Here is a 15,180-nt window from a genome sequence, read left to right as displayed (position 1 = left end):
AAGCACTTTCTCGGAATAGAAGCCCAGGCTTATCAAAATGCCTTCTACATTGCACTCCTCTGTTAATATTTCTGAAGACTTCAAAGACATAATGGATGCTCAACTGACAAAAAGGTTTAACAGACTAAGCATGACTGACATAGAAGAGCTGGAACAAGACAAGCTGTCCAAGCGTAGAGCTGCATCTTGAGGAGAAAGAGTAGCGAGATATGCCTTCAGAGTGACCCAGTTAGAGAGTTCAGGTGCCCAGGGAGAGGGTCAGAACCACTGAGAGAGAAATCTGACAAAACTTCATTTCTAAAAAGAAGGTCAGATTACAGCTCATCTATAACTAAGGCTTGTTCTCTCAAAAGACAAAGAAATGCAGACAAAACTGGAGAAGGCTCAAGGGCTCTGAGCTTTAAGGACCATTTCCAAGCCCAGCTTTGGTAGTGGCTGTCTGAAAGAATTTAGCATCTACATGGAGAAAACTGAACCAAGAAGACATGCTATTTGCTGAAACTAAGAGAGCAAGACTAATTGTTAAATAAGGCAGTAGGCATAGACAGATCATCAAACTGATTCAAATCCTGGGATGTGGATAAAGATGTTAAAACAGAGTTTATTAGTTATGAAAACAAGTCCTTGATTCCTTAGTTGTTATGCACAGGTTTATTTTACTGCCTATAACACATATCGTAATAGTAACTTTGTAAAATTTAGAAACATAGACAAAAGAAAAGACAATAGTTACAATCCCACAATTTAAAAACATTGAAACTTTACATAATTTATCTCTTGTCTTGTTCTCATCACTTTGGTATTTTACATTGTTGATAAATACTATGGACAAAATCATAAATACTTTTTCCTGATTTTTTTTTTTTTTTTTTTGGTTTTGCTAGGTAGGGTATCACTCTAACCCAGGCTGACCTGTAATTCACTATGTATTCTCAGGGTGGCCTCGAACTCTAGGCGATCCTCCTAACTCTGCCTCCCAAGTGCTGGGCTTAAAGGTGTGTGCCACCACACCCAGCTTTTTTCCTGATTTTTTTGTCTAAGATTTCCTTAGATTAATATAACACTGTTGTCAGATGACTGAGGTTTTATAAGATATGACCTAATAATACATTGAAAGTCTTTGAAAACAATTCTTATTTTGGTCTGTTATCTTTAATGTATTCAAAAGTAATATGTTTAAGCCAGGCATTGTGGCACATGCCTTTAATCCCAGCACTCATGAGGCAGAAGTGGGAGGATTGCCATGAGTTTGAGGCCACCCTGAGAGTACATAGTGAATTCCAGGCCAGCCTGGGCTAGAGTGCAACCCTGCCTTGATAAACAAAAACAAACAAAAGCAGTGTGTTTAAGTAGAACATTTTTTAACCCTTCCAGTATTTGTTTTGAAATAAAGCCAAAATCTATGTTACAAAGGATGGTGATTTATTTTGATTGTCAACTTGACAGGACCTGGAATAACCTATGAGGGATTGTCAAGATTAGGTTAGCTTCTGACATTCCTTAACTATGGGCAAAACCATTTCATCAGCTGGGGTCCTAGACTGCGTAAAAAGTAAAGGGCTGGCTGAGCATCAGCATTCATCACTCCCTGCTTCCTTACCATGAGCTAAATGTGACCAGCTGCCTCCAGCTCCTGTGACCATGCCTTCTCTGACCATGATGGACTGTGACCTAGAACTGTAAGTTGAAATAAGCCCTTCTTCCCTTAAACAGATTTTTGTCAAGTATTTTTGTCCCAATGAGCAATGAGAAGATAATTAGTACACAAATACATGTGCACGTGCATGCGCACGCACACCCACACCCACATGCATACACCAATTTCTCTTAGAGGCTCTGATGTGGAAGCAAGAAAGGATATTGAAATAGCCAATGCTCCCAATTTTCACTCTAATGTATCTTCTTGGCTCACTGTGGACCATATAAAAACCCTGTACATAGTATTAGGTCAGTTTTTTCTTTTTCTTTTTCTGGATTTTTTTTTTTTTTTTTTTGAGGTAGGGTCGTACTCTAGTCCAGGCTGACCTAGAATTTACTTTGTAGTCTCAGGGTGGCCTCAAACTCATGGTGATCCTCCTACCTCTGCCTCCCAAGTGCTGGGATGAAAGGCGTGTGCCACCATGCCCAGCCTAGGTCACTTTTTTCTCTCTATTTAAACACAGAACAAGATGTTTAAAACTTCTTGAGTCAATATCTGAATTACAATATGCCCTCAGCGAAGGAATGCAAAGGGCTACAAGAAGCACATGTGATATACATATATGCTTTTTATCTGAATCCTCTAAGACTTCGATGCTCATACTTTCCACATGGTTATAACTACAATATCATGTATATAATAACTGACTATATAATATAATAATATGATACTAAAAATGGCATCTCCTTTTCATTATTTAGTTAGTAGCAAGGGGACCAATTTGCTATGCTAACACACAATTTTTTTTTCATTTCTGTTACTGTTAGTTTGTGTCATCTTCCCATTACCTTATTGGAGACTTTTGCTGAATTTTACAAGCCCTTTTACATTAACAATATCATCAGTAGATATCTGGTTTTGTTATCTAAATGCCTCAGTTACCAAGTATTCTTTGTGGGCAGGGAGTTATTAATCTTTTTATCTAGCATACAAAATGGTGGGTTTCATTATGACTTCTTCATACATAGATCACTGTACCTTGCTCATATTCAACTCCATTACCCCTCCCCTATCACCCTTGATTCCTGATGATAATCTACTTCTTCCTCCAAATAATCCCTCTTTGGTCTCATAGAGAAAACATGGGGTATTTTTTTTTTCTTCCCTCCTCATTATCCTCTCTTTTTTCCTCCCACTTTTGTGATTTTTTTGCATGTTAGGTCATTTTTAATTTTGTATATTATCAAATCAATAGTCTTCCATGCAATGTTTTTCCTGAGTTTATGACTACAAAATCCTTCTCCATACAAGCTTCCTACAAATAATCAGCATGGTTTTTGATTTCCTAGTAAAATATATTGTTTTCAACAGCAGCAGATATTACCTTAGAATGAAATCATACAGTTAAATTGGTCCTTTCTCAATATGTCCCTGTAACTGTCTGTAAATTAGTCATATGCATATTGTACAATAGATTTGTCAACCTTTATAAATGCTATCTCTGAACAGGGACCTCCAGAGGGATTCTGTGTTGGTGAGCCTGTTCTGTGTAATGATCTGGGGGCTGGTGATATGAGTGTGTTTACTTTCAGAAAATCTATTACACTAAAAACATGTGATTTTAATGATTTTCTGGATACTTTAATAAATACTTCTTGAATAAAATGTTTATTCAACATACATAAAAATATAGAGTGGTTGAAAATGCAAGAACTGAAAATAATGTCTTAAATTTGGAGGGATCAATCTGCTGTTATCAAATAAATAAACTTAAGGAGATTATTACAAATATAAGGTTTATTTTGAAATAATTAACCCTTTCTTTTATAGGAAAATATAACAATTTTAATTGTTTTTATAAGCATACAGTAATAAAATGAGTAGAACAACAAGGAGAAACAGGCAAATCTGTTCTTAATAAGAGATTTTTTAACACACTTGTAATTCACTGGATAAGTAGGTTATTCTAAATTCAGCAACAATATAGAATATTTGAAAAGTACAATTGGCAATATTTTTAAATGTTTATTTGCAAGCAGAGAGATAGAGAGAAGAAAGATACAGAGAATGGGCATTCCATGTCCTCCAGCTGCTGCAAACAAACTCCAGATATATGTGCCACTTTGTGGCTTTACATGGACACTTGGGAATCAAACCCAGCCCATTTGCAGACAAGCACCTTAATCACTGAGCAATCTCTCTAGCCTATCAAGGGAAATACTCTTTCTTCTCCTTCTTCCTCCTTCTCTTCCTCTTCCTCCTCTTCCTCTTTCTTCTTTTTCAAGGTAGGGTCTCATTCTGCCACAGGCTGACCTGGAATTCACTATGCAGTCTCAGGCAAGCCTCAATCTCACAGTGATTCTCCTACCTTTGCCTCCAAAATGCTGGTATTAAAGGCATGCACCACCACACCCAGCAGCAATATTAACCTAATGGACATATATACAATAATGAATACATCATTTGTTAGAACTCAAAAAGGAAATTGCAATCTTTGTCCACTTACTGAGTCACTAAACAAATCTCAATAAATGATAAAAGGTCAGTCATATAGACCACATGCAGTTAAGCTAAAAATCATAACAAAATTATAACTAAGATTACCCATATATTTGGGATTTAGGACCTCAGTAGGAATAATCTAGGGGTGAGAAAGGAAATCATAATGATTATTAGAAAATGTTTTCATCTGAATAAAGAAAAACACAAAGCATTACTGGAAATTTATAACTTTACATGTAAATACTAGAATGAAGAGTTATAGCTGCAAAATAGGGAGCTACAGCTGGGCGTAGTACCACATACATGCCTTTAGATTTAGGATTTTTTTAAAGTTGTAGAAGTGTCCAAAACTCTTTTCTCAAAGAAAATTCAAAATGACTAAACCAGTGTGTTCTGCTAGGTGTCTTGGCACATACTGTTAATCTCTACACTTAAGGGATTGAGACAGAAGGATCAAGAGTTCAGGGTCAATTTGGGCTACATAATAAGACCCTGTCTCAAAACAAAAACAAAAGACAATTAAAAAACAAGTTACTTCTAAATTATGAAATTGTTTCCTTATTAGTGCCTGTAAATTGTACAAAACAAATAGACACAATAAGAAGAGCAGCATAAATATAGAATGAGATAACCAAGAAAGAAAACCATACAACTGTCTGATTTTTCAAGAAAGGATTCAAGAATTTATATTATGGGAGGGAACTCTCTAATCAGTGGTACAAAAGGCTGAAATTTAACTACCTCATCCCCGTACAAAAAGCAACTCAAAGTGAATCTAGCCTGTAACACAAGACATGAAGCTGAAACTTCTAGAGAAAAGTATCAAAGAACCTTCAGGACATCTGCATAAAGATACATGTATAGCCAATGACTATGGGGAACACTCCAGAGATAATAAGATCAGAAAATAATAATTGACCGATGGCACTGCATCAAATTAAAACCTTTACATCAAAGGAAACAAGAGTAAAAACACCACATACAGAATGTGACAAAATGCTTGTCATCTAATCCTCCAAAGGCAGAATAATAGCCAAGAATATAAAGAACTCAAAAAAGTAAACACTGAAAGAACAAACATTGCAATTAATAAGTTGCAAAAGACTTAAGGCCATCTTAATGAAAGGCTACAATCTGGTTTCATTACGGGCCTAAAGGAGGCGTGCTGCTTTCGGTTAGAAAAGGAAGTCCATAGCATCCTTTCTCCCTCAGAACTTCCAAAGCATCCTCCAGCCTCTGCTTAGCTCCTGGTGCTCCCTCCAATCAGTACCTTCTTCCTTTTCATTTATACAGCCGGAGCTGCAGAAACCTCCCTGATGTTCTGCAAACACCTCTTAACCCTTTGAAAGTATGACTCTTATACACTATCCAGCCAAGAAAACATGGAAACATTTATAAACAGACTGACCTTTGGAGGAAAATCATACTTGCAGTCAGCTATGTGGAGTTTGACCTGGCATGATAAGAGTTTTGTACTAAAGTATGAACCATGAAGACATAAAACAGTTTAATAGGATAAAAATGATGGATTAGATGGGGGTGATGGGGGGAAAAGAATCATTAATAAGGACAGATTTCTACAGAACTGGTATAGTCAGTTGCTAAAGAGATCAGTCATATTCAACAGTAAATATAAAGGTCAGAGAAATCATCTAGGATACAGATGTGCTACTTTTTAAGGTTTAGAGAGACTTTATTAGACTAAGAGAAGGAAGTATAGAGAGCTCCTGCCATATGTAAGGCAAGAGGGGGTAGAGAGCCCATGTGGAAGTAGTGTTGGGGATGGGATCTCCCCTCATCTCAGCTTACCAGGACCTGAAACTTTAGAAGCCAGCAAAAAAGGTGTGAAATTTAAAGTAAGTGCCAATATTCATATTTAAAGCAATATTATTCACACATATGGTCTACACATATCACTGCTGGTGTCCCAACTGTTTATAACTGGTCCCTGATGATATAAACACTGAAACTGACAAGCATTTATAAAGTTCTATAACCATGGTATAAAGCATTTTTATATAAGTTGAATCTAATTAAAAACTGGTGCCTTAACCAGGCATGGTGGTGCACACCTTTAATCTCAGCACTCAGGAGGCAGAGATAGGAGGATCGCTATGTGTGAGTTTGAGGCTAGACTGAGACTACATAGTGAATTTCAGGTCATCCTGAACTAGAGCAAGACCCTACCTCAAAAAAATAAAATAAAATAGGAGGCCTTTCCATTTTCTCAAGTCCTCCTCAATTTCTTTTTTGAGTGTTTTTATGTTTTTGTTGTATAGATCTTACACTTCCTTAGTTAACGTTATTCAAGGTATTTTTGTTGTTGTTGCTATTGAAAATGGGACCATGTCCCTTATTTCTTTCTCTGTATCTGGCTGGAAGCTGGAAGCGAGTCAGCCCCCAGACAGTCAGCCCCATCTAGTGCCAGAAGGTACTACATGGGTGACTGGGGGAAATGACCAATATCTGTCCAAGCAACTCATGGTCTAACCTACGTAGCAGCAAATAACCTGTCGTGATACCCACACAAGTGCAATAGTGGCACACAGCCATGGTGGGGAACCAACTGCTCTAGATTGGCTAATTGATCCGCTCAGTGGTACTGGACCCATAGCTTGAGCTGGGAAACAAGTCAGAACCATAGCCAAACATAAGCCCACTCTCCACTATCAAGCTAACATCAATCATGGGCTACAAGAGGGCCTACACCTATTAAATTCTCTATTAAAAAAAAAAAGTAAGTTATCTCATTTCTCTGGTGCTAACATACTCTCCATTGGAGAATCTGCTTCTCTTTTTCAGATAGATGTAGATCCTAAGGAGAAAGCCACCCCATCATACCTCAAAAGGGCTCTGGCTGAAACTAAGAACAATTGGTAAAACAAGCAAGGATGCTGTTTTCTTGGTGAACCAGGTACCAGAACAAAGGTGAAGGAGATCAACACAGAAAAATCAACTCCTACCAAATCAGAGATCCAGAGACCCAGAGGCCCCCAACACCTCATCACTGAAGCAGACTAAAAATGAACCCAGCATGGCTCAGGGAAATTTTGTGGAAAAGGGAGTGGAAAGAATGTCAGAGCCACATGTTGGGTCATGATATGCAGACATTTATCCTACCCATAGCTGTGGGCTAACTCCAGAATGCATGACCCATATACCTCAACAAGGAGGGGCCAAGGGGAGGGAGTAGGTCACGGATGAGCCTAATAATGGTACCAAACTGACTTTATTTGCTGAATACAAAACTAATTAATAAAAAAATTAAAATTAAAATTAAATAAAAAAGAAGCCAAGCATGGTGGCACATGCCTTTAATCTCAGCACTCAGGAGGCAAGGTATGAGGATCACCATGAGTTTGAGGGCACCCTCAGACTACATAGTGAATTCCAAGTCAGCCTGAGCTAGAATGAGACCTTACCTCGGAAAAAAAGAAAAAAGAAGAAAAACTGGTGCCTTTATTAGCATCAACTTGATAACCAAATGCTAGTAAGAAATGGTTAAAAAAGAAAGTAAAACAGACGAACTTATTTATTGGTACAAAGTCAGCAGTCCAAGTAAAGTATTAACAATCCAATTATAACAATGAAGAATATATATGTCATCTACTACTTGATATTCGACAAAGGCCCAAACAATATAGGCTGGAAAAAAGACAGCATCTTCAACAAATGGTGCTGGACAAACTGGATAACCACATGCAGGAAACTGAAACTTGATCCACACATTTCACCATGCACTACACTCAAATCCAAATGGATCAAAGACCTCAATATAAGACCAGAAACTCAAATAGTACTCGAAGAAAATTTAGGAAGTACTTTCCATGATATAGGAATGGCAAAAGACTTCCTGAACAAAACCCCAGTAGCTCACAAACTTAAACAGTCACTCAACCAATGGGATCATATGAAGCTGAAGAGTTTCTTTACAGACAAGCATGCAATAAGCAAAGCCAATAGATTACCCACAGAATGGGAGAAAATATTTGTGGGTTATCTAACTGATAGAGGCCTAATCTCTAGGATCTACAAAGAACTCAAAACTCTAAACAGTAAGAAGCCAAACACCCCACTCACAAAATGGGGCAAAGAAATGAATAGGCAGTTCACAGAGGAAGAAATACAAGTGGCAAACACACACATAAGAAAATGTTCATCATTCCTAATCATCAGAGAAATGCAAATTAAAACAACTATGAGATTCCACCTTACCCCAATAATGATAACAAACATCAAAAAATCAAACGAAAATAAATGCTGGCGAGGATGTGGAGAAGCAGGAACACTCATCCACTGTTGGTGAGAATGTAGGATGGTACAACCACTTTGGAAAGCAATCTGCAGACTCCTGAAAAAGCTGACTATAGAGATACCAGCAGACCCAGTTATTCCTTTACTGGGCATCTACCCTAAAACCTTCAAACCACAGGCTAGAGAGATTTGCTCAACCATGTTTGTAGCAGCCCAATTCGTAATTGCTAAGAGCTGGAATCGACCCAGATGTCCATCACTAGAAGAATGGATAACTAAGATGTGGTATATCTACACAATGGAATTCTATACAGCAGTAAGAAAAAAATGACACAAAGAAATTTGAGGAAAAATGGTTGAATCTAGAGCAGATCATTCTCAGTGAACTTACCCAATCACAGAAAAAAAAAAAAAAAAAGCCACATAGTCTCACTCATCTATAGCACCTAACCTGAATCTACCCAAGATACCTTACATACCCAGCAAACATCTCATGGATTAGACACTAGTATGGATGGGGAGGGAGGGGAGGGCATCGAAAGGGTGGGAAACACTAATCTAGATCCAAATGGCAATGGTACCATAAAATTCTACTTCCTAAAAGGCAGACCAAATGGCTGAACCTTCACCAGACCCTTACAGGAAACACCTGAGCCACAAGACACTGGAGAGTGTAGGATCAAGTCTAACCTACATCTTCTACATCTTCCCACCCTCTCTCTCCCCCTATCCCCCGCCCTCCTCTCTAAATCTTGCATATTAGTTATCTTTTCCTCATTTTCTTAGTGGGCACTGACTTGTATCCCCCAGTACCAGCATGGGGCTATCATCCACGATTAAGATGAGTTTTCCAAGATTGATTAAAGACTCCAAAGTTAGAGTGAGTCAATATGCTAATAGAAATGGGGTAAAAGAGTAACATTATCTCAATAGATGCAAAGAATAAATGATTCAACTCAAATTCTGTTCATAAAATGACTTCTTGGCCATATAGGAAATCAGAAAGCATCCTTAAGCTGAAAAATTTACCTGTTCTTTTTTTTTTTTTTTTTTTTTTTGAGGCAAGCCCAACAGACCGCCTTTATTTATTTATTTATTTATTTTTTAATCACAGAGAGAGCAAGAGAGAGATAGAGAAAAATCGGCATGTCAGGGCCTCCAGCTACTGAAATTGAATGTGTGTGCCATTGTGTGCACATGCGTGAACTTGCGTGATGGCATCACCTTGTGCATCTGGCTTACATGGGACCTGGAGAGTCAAACATGAGTCTTTAGTCTTCACAGTCATGTGCCTTAACCACTAAGCTATCTCTCCAGCCCTTTTTTGTTGTCGTTGTTTTTTGTTTGTTTGTTTGTTTGTTTGCTTGTTTTTGAGGTAGGGTCTTGCTCTAGCCCAGACTGGCCTGAAATTCACTATGTAGTCTCAGAGTGACCTCAAACTCATGGCAGTCCTTCTACCTCTGCCTCCCAAGAGCTAAGATTAAAGGTGTGTGCCACCACACCTGGCAAAACTTTTACCTTTTTAACCAAACATATACCATATATTTTACGTAGGAAGAGACTTTTAAATCATCTCTGTCTAAATGATAAAAAAAATAACCATTATAACTGTGTCACATTTTCCTTGGATTTATAGCCACTGAAACAAGAAAAATAAGTAAATGGATAAAAGATGTCAGTACTGCAAAGAAATACAGGTGATATTTTTATATAATCATGTATTCCATAAAAGTTTATAGATACATGATTAGAATTTATAATTATATAACTTGAGGTAATATATAAAATAATTAATAATATACAGACTATGTCTACATCACACTATTCATCAAGATCAGTCTCATACCTCAGTGTGGCTCAGAGATAGAGCAATTGCCTACCACATGTGGGGCCTTGGTCTGATCCCCACTACCACAAAAATATATTAATTCCAGTACCTGAGTTCCAGAACTAATTATTAAAAGCAAAACTATTAAAAAAAATTCCCACCTAAGGTAAAATGTAAGACCCTATGCTAAAAGTGTCACATGCTACCAACACAAAACGTCAGGGGATATGGCTGGAATTTGGATGGAAGCCAGTTCTCAGATAGTTAGCCTGTATAATGCTGGAAAGTGCTACATGACCTACTGGGGGAAAATGGCCAACAATATTGCTAACAAGCAGGTGACACTTCTATATGAAACAACCAACCTGACAAGGTGTACACACCTATGCAATAATAGTACCCAGTCTAGGTGGGTAAGCAATGGCTCTCTGATTGGCTAAGAGATCTGATCACTTGGAAACGAGCCCATAGCTGGAACTAAGAACCAAGTCAGGATCCTATGGAGACTGAGATCATGGACTCCAATGAGAAGTTCCCACTAATCTTTGGCCAAAAGAGAAGCTACACACATTACAATCTTTCTAAATTACCAATGCTTATTCCCTTTAACACATGTTAATCTCACTTTCTGTTGGAGAATATGTTTTTCTTTTATAAAAGGCAGCAAGAAGAGAGGACAATTAAAATCTACCAACAAGACATAAAAGATAACTGACTCCCTGTCAAGAGATGAGCCACCCCTTGCATGTCAGCCAGGGCTAGGTAAAACCACAGAGGAATTGGCAAGATGAGCAAGAGTGCTGCTTCCACAAACAGCCTGATAACCTGCACCACAGTGATGGCAATAGACGCTAAGGATACTCAAAATGTACCAAAGGAGAAATCCAGAAGTTGCAGAGAGTACAACACTAAAGCGGATTTAAAATACACCCACCAAGGTTCAGGGAATTCTGTGGAAGAGGGGATGGAAAGATTGCAAGAGCCACAGCATGGGAGGGAATATCCAGAGGCATTGCCCCCTCCAACAATTACTGACTACTGCTGTAACAACTCATAACCTACAATCCCATGGTAAATACCAGCAATTCCACTGAGGAGGGCCCTCAGTGGAATGATGGCAAGGAAAAGGGGAAATGATGGTGCCAATGAACACATGATGTGTCCATACAAAGTGTCTGCTTAAACATGTGTGTGTGTGTGTGTGTGTGTGTGTGTGTGTGTGTGTGTGTGTGTGTAGTTTTTAAAGAAATTATAGGAAACCATCTTCCTGAACTCAGGATAGGAAGGATTTCTAAAGCAGATATAAATAGAACCCTAACAAGGGTAAAGATGATAAATTAAAGTGGAAAACACATCTATAGGACATTGCTTTGGAAATAACTACCATACAACTTCCCTGCTGTAGGTAATAAATCTTTCTCTATTCCATTTCTTTTTTAATTTGTGTGTGTGTGTGTGTTTTTAAGGTAGGGTCCCACTCTAACCCAGGCTGAACTGGAATTCACTACCTGGCCCCAAACTCACAGTAGTGATCCTCCTACTTCTACCTTCTGAGTGCTGGGATTAAAGGTGTGTACCACCATGCCCAGCCTTTCATTTTTCAACTTTTTATTGTCAACTTCCTCACATATAGGTGATGTATCCTGATCATAATCCCCTCCTTCCACCTTTCCTTTTATCCCCTCCCAAATCCCATCTCCACTGAATCCCTTCTTCTTTCCAACTAGTCTCTTTCCCATTTTGATGTCATTTTCCCCCTTACTATACAGGTCTTACATAAGGACATTTAGCCACTGTGAGGTCATGAATACTGTGATGGTTAAGATGCTGTCAACTTGATCTGTCTCATGTAGGCTTAATATCTATAGTTTATAGGTAAGAAAAGCAAGGCTTAAAGGAGATTAGAAGTTCCAAAAACTAACACTGGGGAATGGGGTGTAATGAACATAAAAGGACTAGAGAGCCAGGCATGGTGGTGCACGCCTTTAATCCCAGCACTCTGGAAGCAGAGGTAGGAGGATCATAGTGAATTCGAGGCCACCCTGAGACTCCTTAGTGAATTCCAGGTCAGCCTGAGCTAGGGTGAGACCCTACCTCAAAAACAGAAAAAGAGAAAAAAGACTCCAAGGTTAAGAGCACGTCCTGTGCAAGCATGAGGGCCTCAAGAAACCTGAGGCATAGCTCCAGTTCAAGCCCCAGGACTCATATAAACAGCTGGGCATGGCCATCCACATCTGTAGTCCCAGTCCTGTGGGCAGCAGAGACTGGAGCATTGTGAGAAAAAGAAAAAGCCAGCATGCTCCAGGATCAGTAATAAACTCCAGCTCACCTGTACATGACATGGCCACTACATTCATGAACTCATAGCAGCAGTGGTGACCTGCACAAGCCCTGCACAAAATAGGGACAGTCACCTTTCTGTCATGAATAGAAAAGGGACCTTTGAGTCCTCTACCCTTCCCTGAACACCTGAGCCCATGCTTGCTGGGGGAGAGGGAGTCATTCTCTTCAATGACTGATCTACTAATATGTGGGAGGAAGAAGAAAGGGTTCAGTGGCAGTGGGACGGGGACAAGACAGGATAAGGGGAGACGTATATGATCAAATTACTATATATTTACACAAAGAGAGGAGGCAGATAGATTTGCCAAAATTTAAAACACAAGCAAGGCACAGAGCTGAGAAACACACCAAGGTTGAAACTTATCCCAAGGGCTTTTATGAAAGAACCAAAGCTGAAGAAGTGTTTTGAAGAGCATCCCTATTCGGTCTCACTCAGACAACCTACAGGAAAAAAAAAATCCCATAAAATCATAATGAGGAAATCACATTACATCCCTGTGCCAATGCATCATGCTGATATTCCACATGCCTTATATTCGTACATGTTTGCAAATAGAAAGTTATAGCAACAAGTCATTATCACTCAGTTTCCTCAGAAACAGAAAACTCAAAGTCCTTGGCATCTGTACGTTTCAAAGCTATAGCAACTACCTGTTGATTTCTCTGCCTCAGAAAGAAAGTAGAAACCAAACCATCATCTCAGATTTCCTGCTCCTGGGTTTTGCTGAGCACTCAGAGCAGACTCTCCTATTCAGGATCTTTCTGGGCATGTCCCTGGAATCTACTGATCATCTTTGCCCTTGGCTCTGACCAGCACCTCCACATACCCATGTACTTCTTCCTGGATAACCTGTCCTTCATAGACACCTGCTTCACTTGTTCCCAAGGTGCTGGCCAACATCCAAACTCAGCACCACACCATCTCCTATACTGGGTGCCTTGTGCAGATGTATTTCTTCATGGCATGGCTCTCCTGGATGACTTCCTGCTGGCTGTGATGGCATATGATCGCTATGTAGCCATCTGCTTCCTTTACGCTATAACACAACCATGTGTCCCCAACGATGTATGCTGCTGGTGGTCACATCCTGGCTCTTTTCCAACTTCCTGGCCTTTTCACTAATGCTACAAATGGCTCAACTGTCCTTCTGCGACTCCCATTCCATCCCATACTTTTTCTGTGACCTCTCACTTCTCAAACTTGCCTGTTTAGATATTCACACCTTTCAGCTTATGATGTTCACTGAAGCAGCCCTCTCAGGTGTTGTCCACTCAGCTGTGTCCTGGTCTCTTATGCACACATCATGCACACCATCCTTATGATCCCCTCTAGTGGGGGAAAGCACAAGATCTTCTCTACCTGTGGGTCTCACCTAACAGTTGTCTCTTCTATACTGTCTTTTTGGTATATTTCCAGCCTTCAGCCTCCTACTCTGAAAACACTGGGATGGTGGCATCCATTGTATACACGATGGCCACACCTATGTTAATTCCTTTTATCTACAGTTTAAGGAACAAAGACATGAAAGGAGCTTTGTGGAGACTGTTTAGCTTGCGAAACACTCTACTCTGTAAATGACACTTCTGTAGAGTAGAAGTCCAGGCTCTTCTATTACAACTTTTTTTTTCTTTTAGAGAATTCAAACTCAAGGCAGAACAGATGCCTGCCATCACAGTTTTAACCAGTGGAAAAGTGCCTGTTGGCAATATTGAACTAGAACCAACTGATCAAGCATAGAGCCCCAGCTTGGAGAGAGAGGGGAGCCAGCAACACCTATGAGCTTCAAGGCAAAAATGCAGGCAAATTTAAACCAATAAGAAAGGCATCATTCAGGGTCTTTTGATGACCTTGAATAACAATGGAGTCTAACTTGAGTCCACTGAACCAGCATTAGGAGGATTTTAAAGTACTGGGTTGAAAGGAAGAACATATGTCCAAATGGCTCTATGTCCACTAGTAGGTTTTACCAAAATTAAAACTAAACTCAAATCATTTTTTTGTTTTTTTATTTTCCTCTGGCTTTCAAGGTAGGGTTTTACTCTAGCTCAGGCTGTCCTGGAACTATGAGGTCTCAGGGTGACCTCGAACTCACAGTGATTCTCCTACCTCTGCCTCCCAAATGCTGGGATTAAAGGCATGTGCCACCATGCCTGGCTAAACTCAAATCTTTATGACAAGAGGTTGTTTTTCAACTTAGAACAAAACATTATCCAAGAAATTTAGGGTCCACCCTGTCTTGGAGCCTGAGAGATATATGTATCACTTTCTTGACCATTGCATTTCAAAAAAGACAATTCCCAGGTTCTTGAAAAAGACATGCCTAGGTTGTTTTTTAAAAGTGGAAGGAGGTTTGTTTGTTTGTTTGTTTTTTAAATCTTTTGAAAAGGAGGCAGAGAAAGAATTTAGAAATGCAAGGTTTTGTGTTTTTTTAATATTTTATTCATTTATTTACTTGAGAGGAGGCAGATAGAGAGAGTGAGCAAGAAAGAAAGAGAGAGAAAAAAATGGGCATTCCAGGGCCTCTAGCCACTGCAAACAAACTCCAGATGCATGCACCACCTTGTACTTCTGGTTTACGTGGGTCCTGGGGATTTGAATCTGGGTCCTTAGACT

General features: G+C 39.3%; 1 pseudogene; it reads left to right on the top strand.

The window, feature by feature from the left end:
• The first annotated feature begins 37 nt into the window (after positions 1 to 37).
• On the top strand, positions 38 to 14,145 carry LOC101612778 (annotated as a pseudogene).
• The last annotated feature ends 1,035 nt before the right edge of the window (positions 14,146 to 15,180 follow it).

This window comes from Jaculus jaculus, chromosome 1 (assembly GCF_020740685.1).
Source record: "Jaculus jaculus isolate mJacJac1 chromosome 1, mJacJac1.mat.Y.cur, whole genome shotgun sequence".
Classification (NCBI taxonomy): domain Eukaryota; kingdom Metazoa; phylum Chordata; class Mammalia; order Rodentia; family Dipodidae; genus Jaculus; species Jaculus jaculus.
This window is presented reverse-complemented; position numbering and strand designations above follow the sequence as displayed.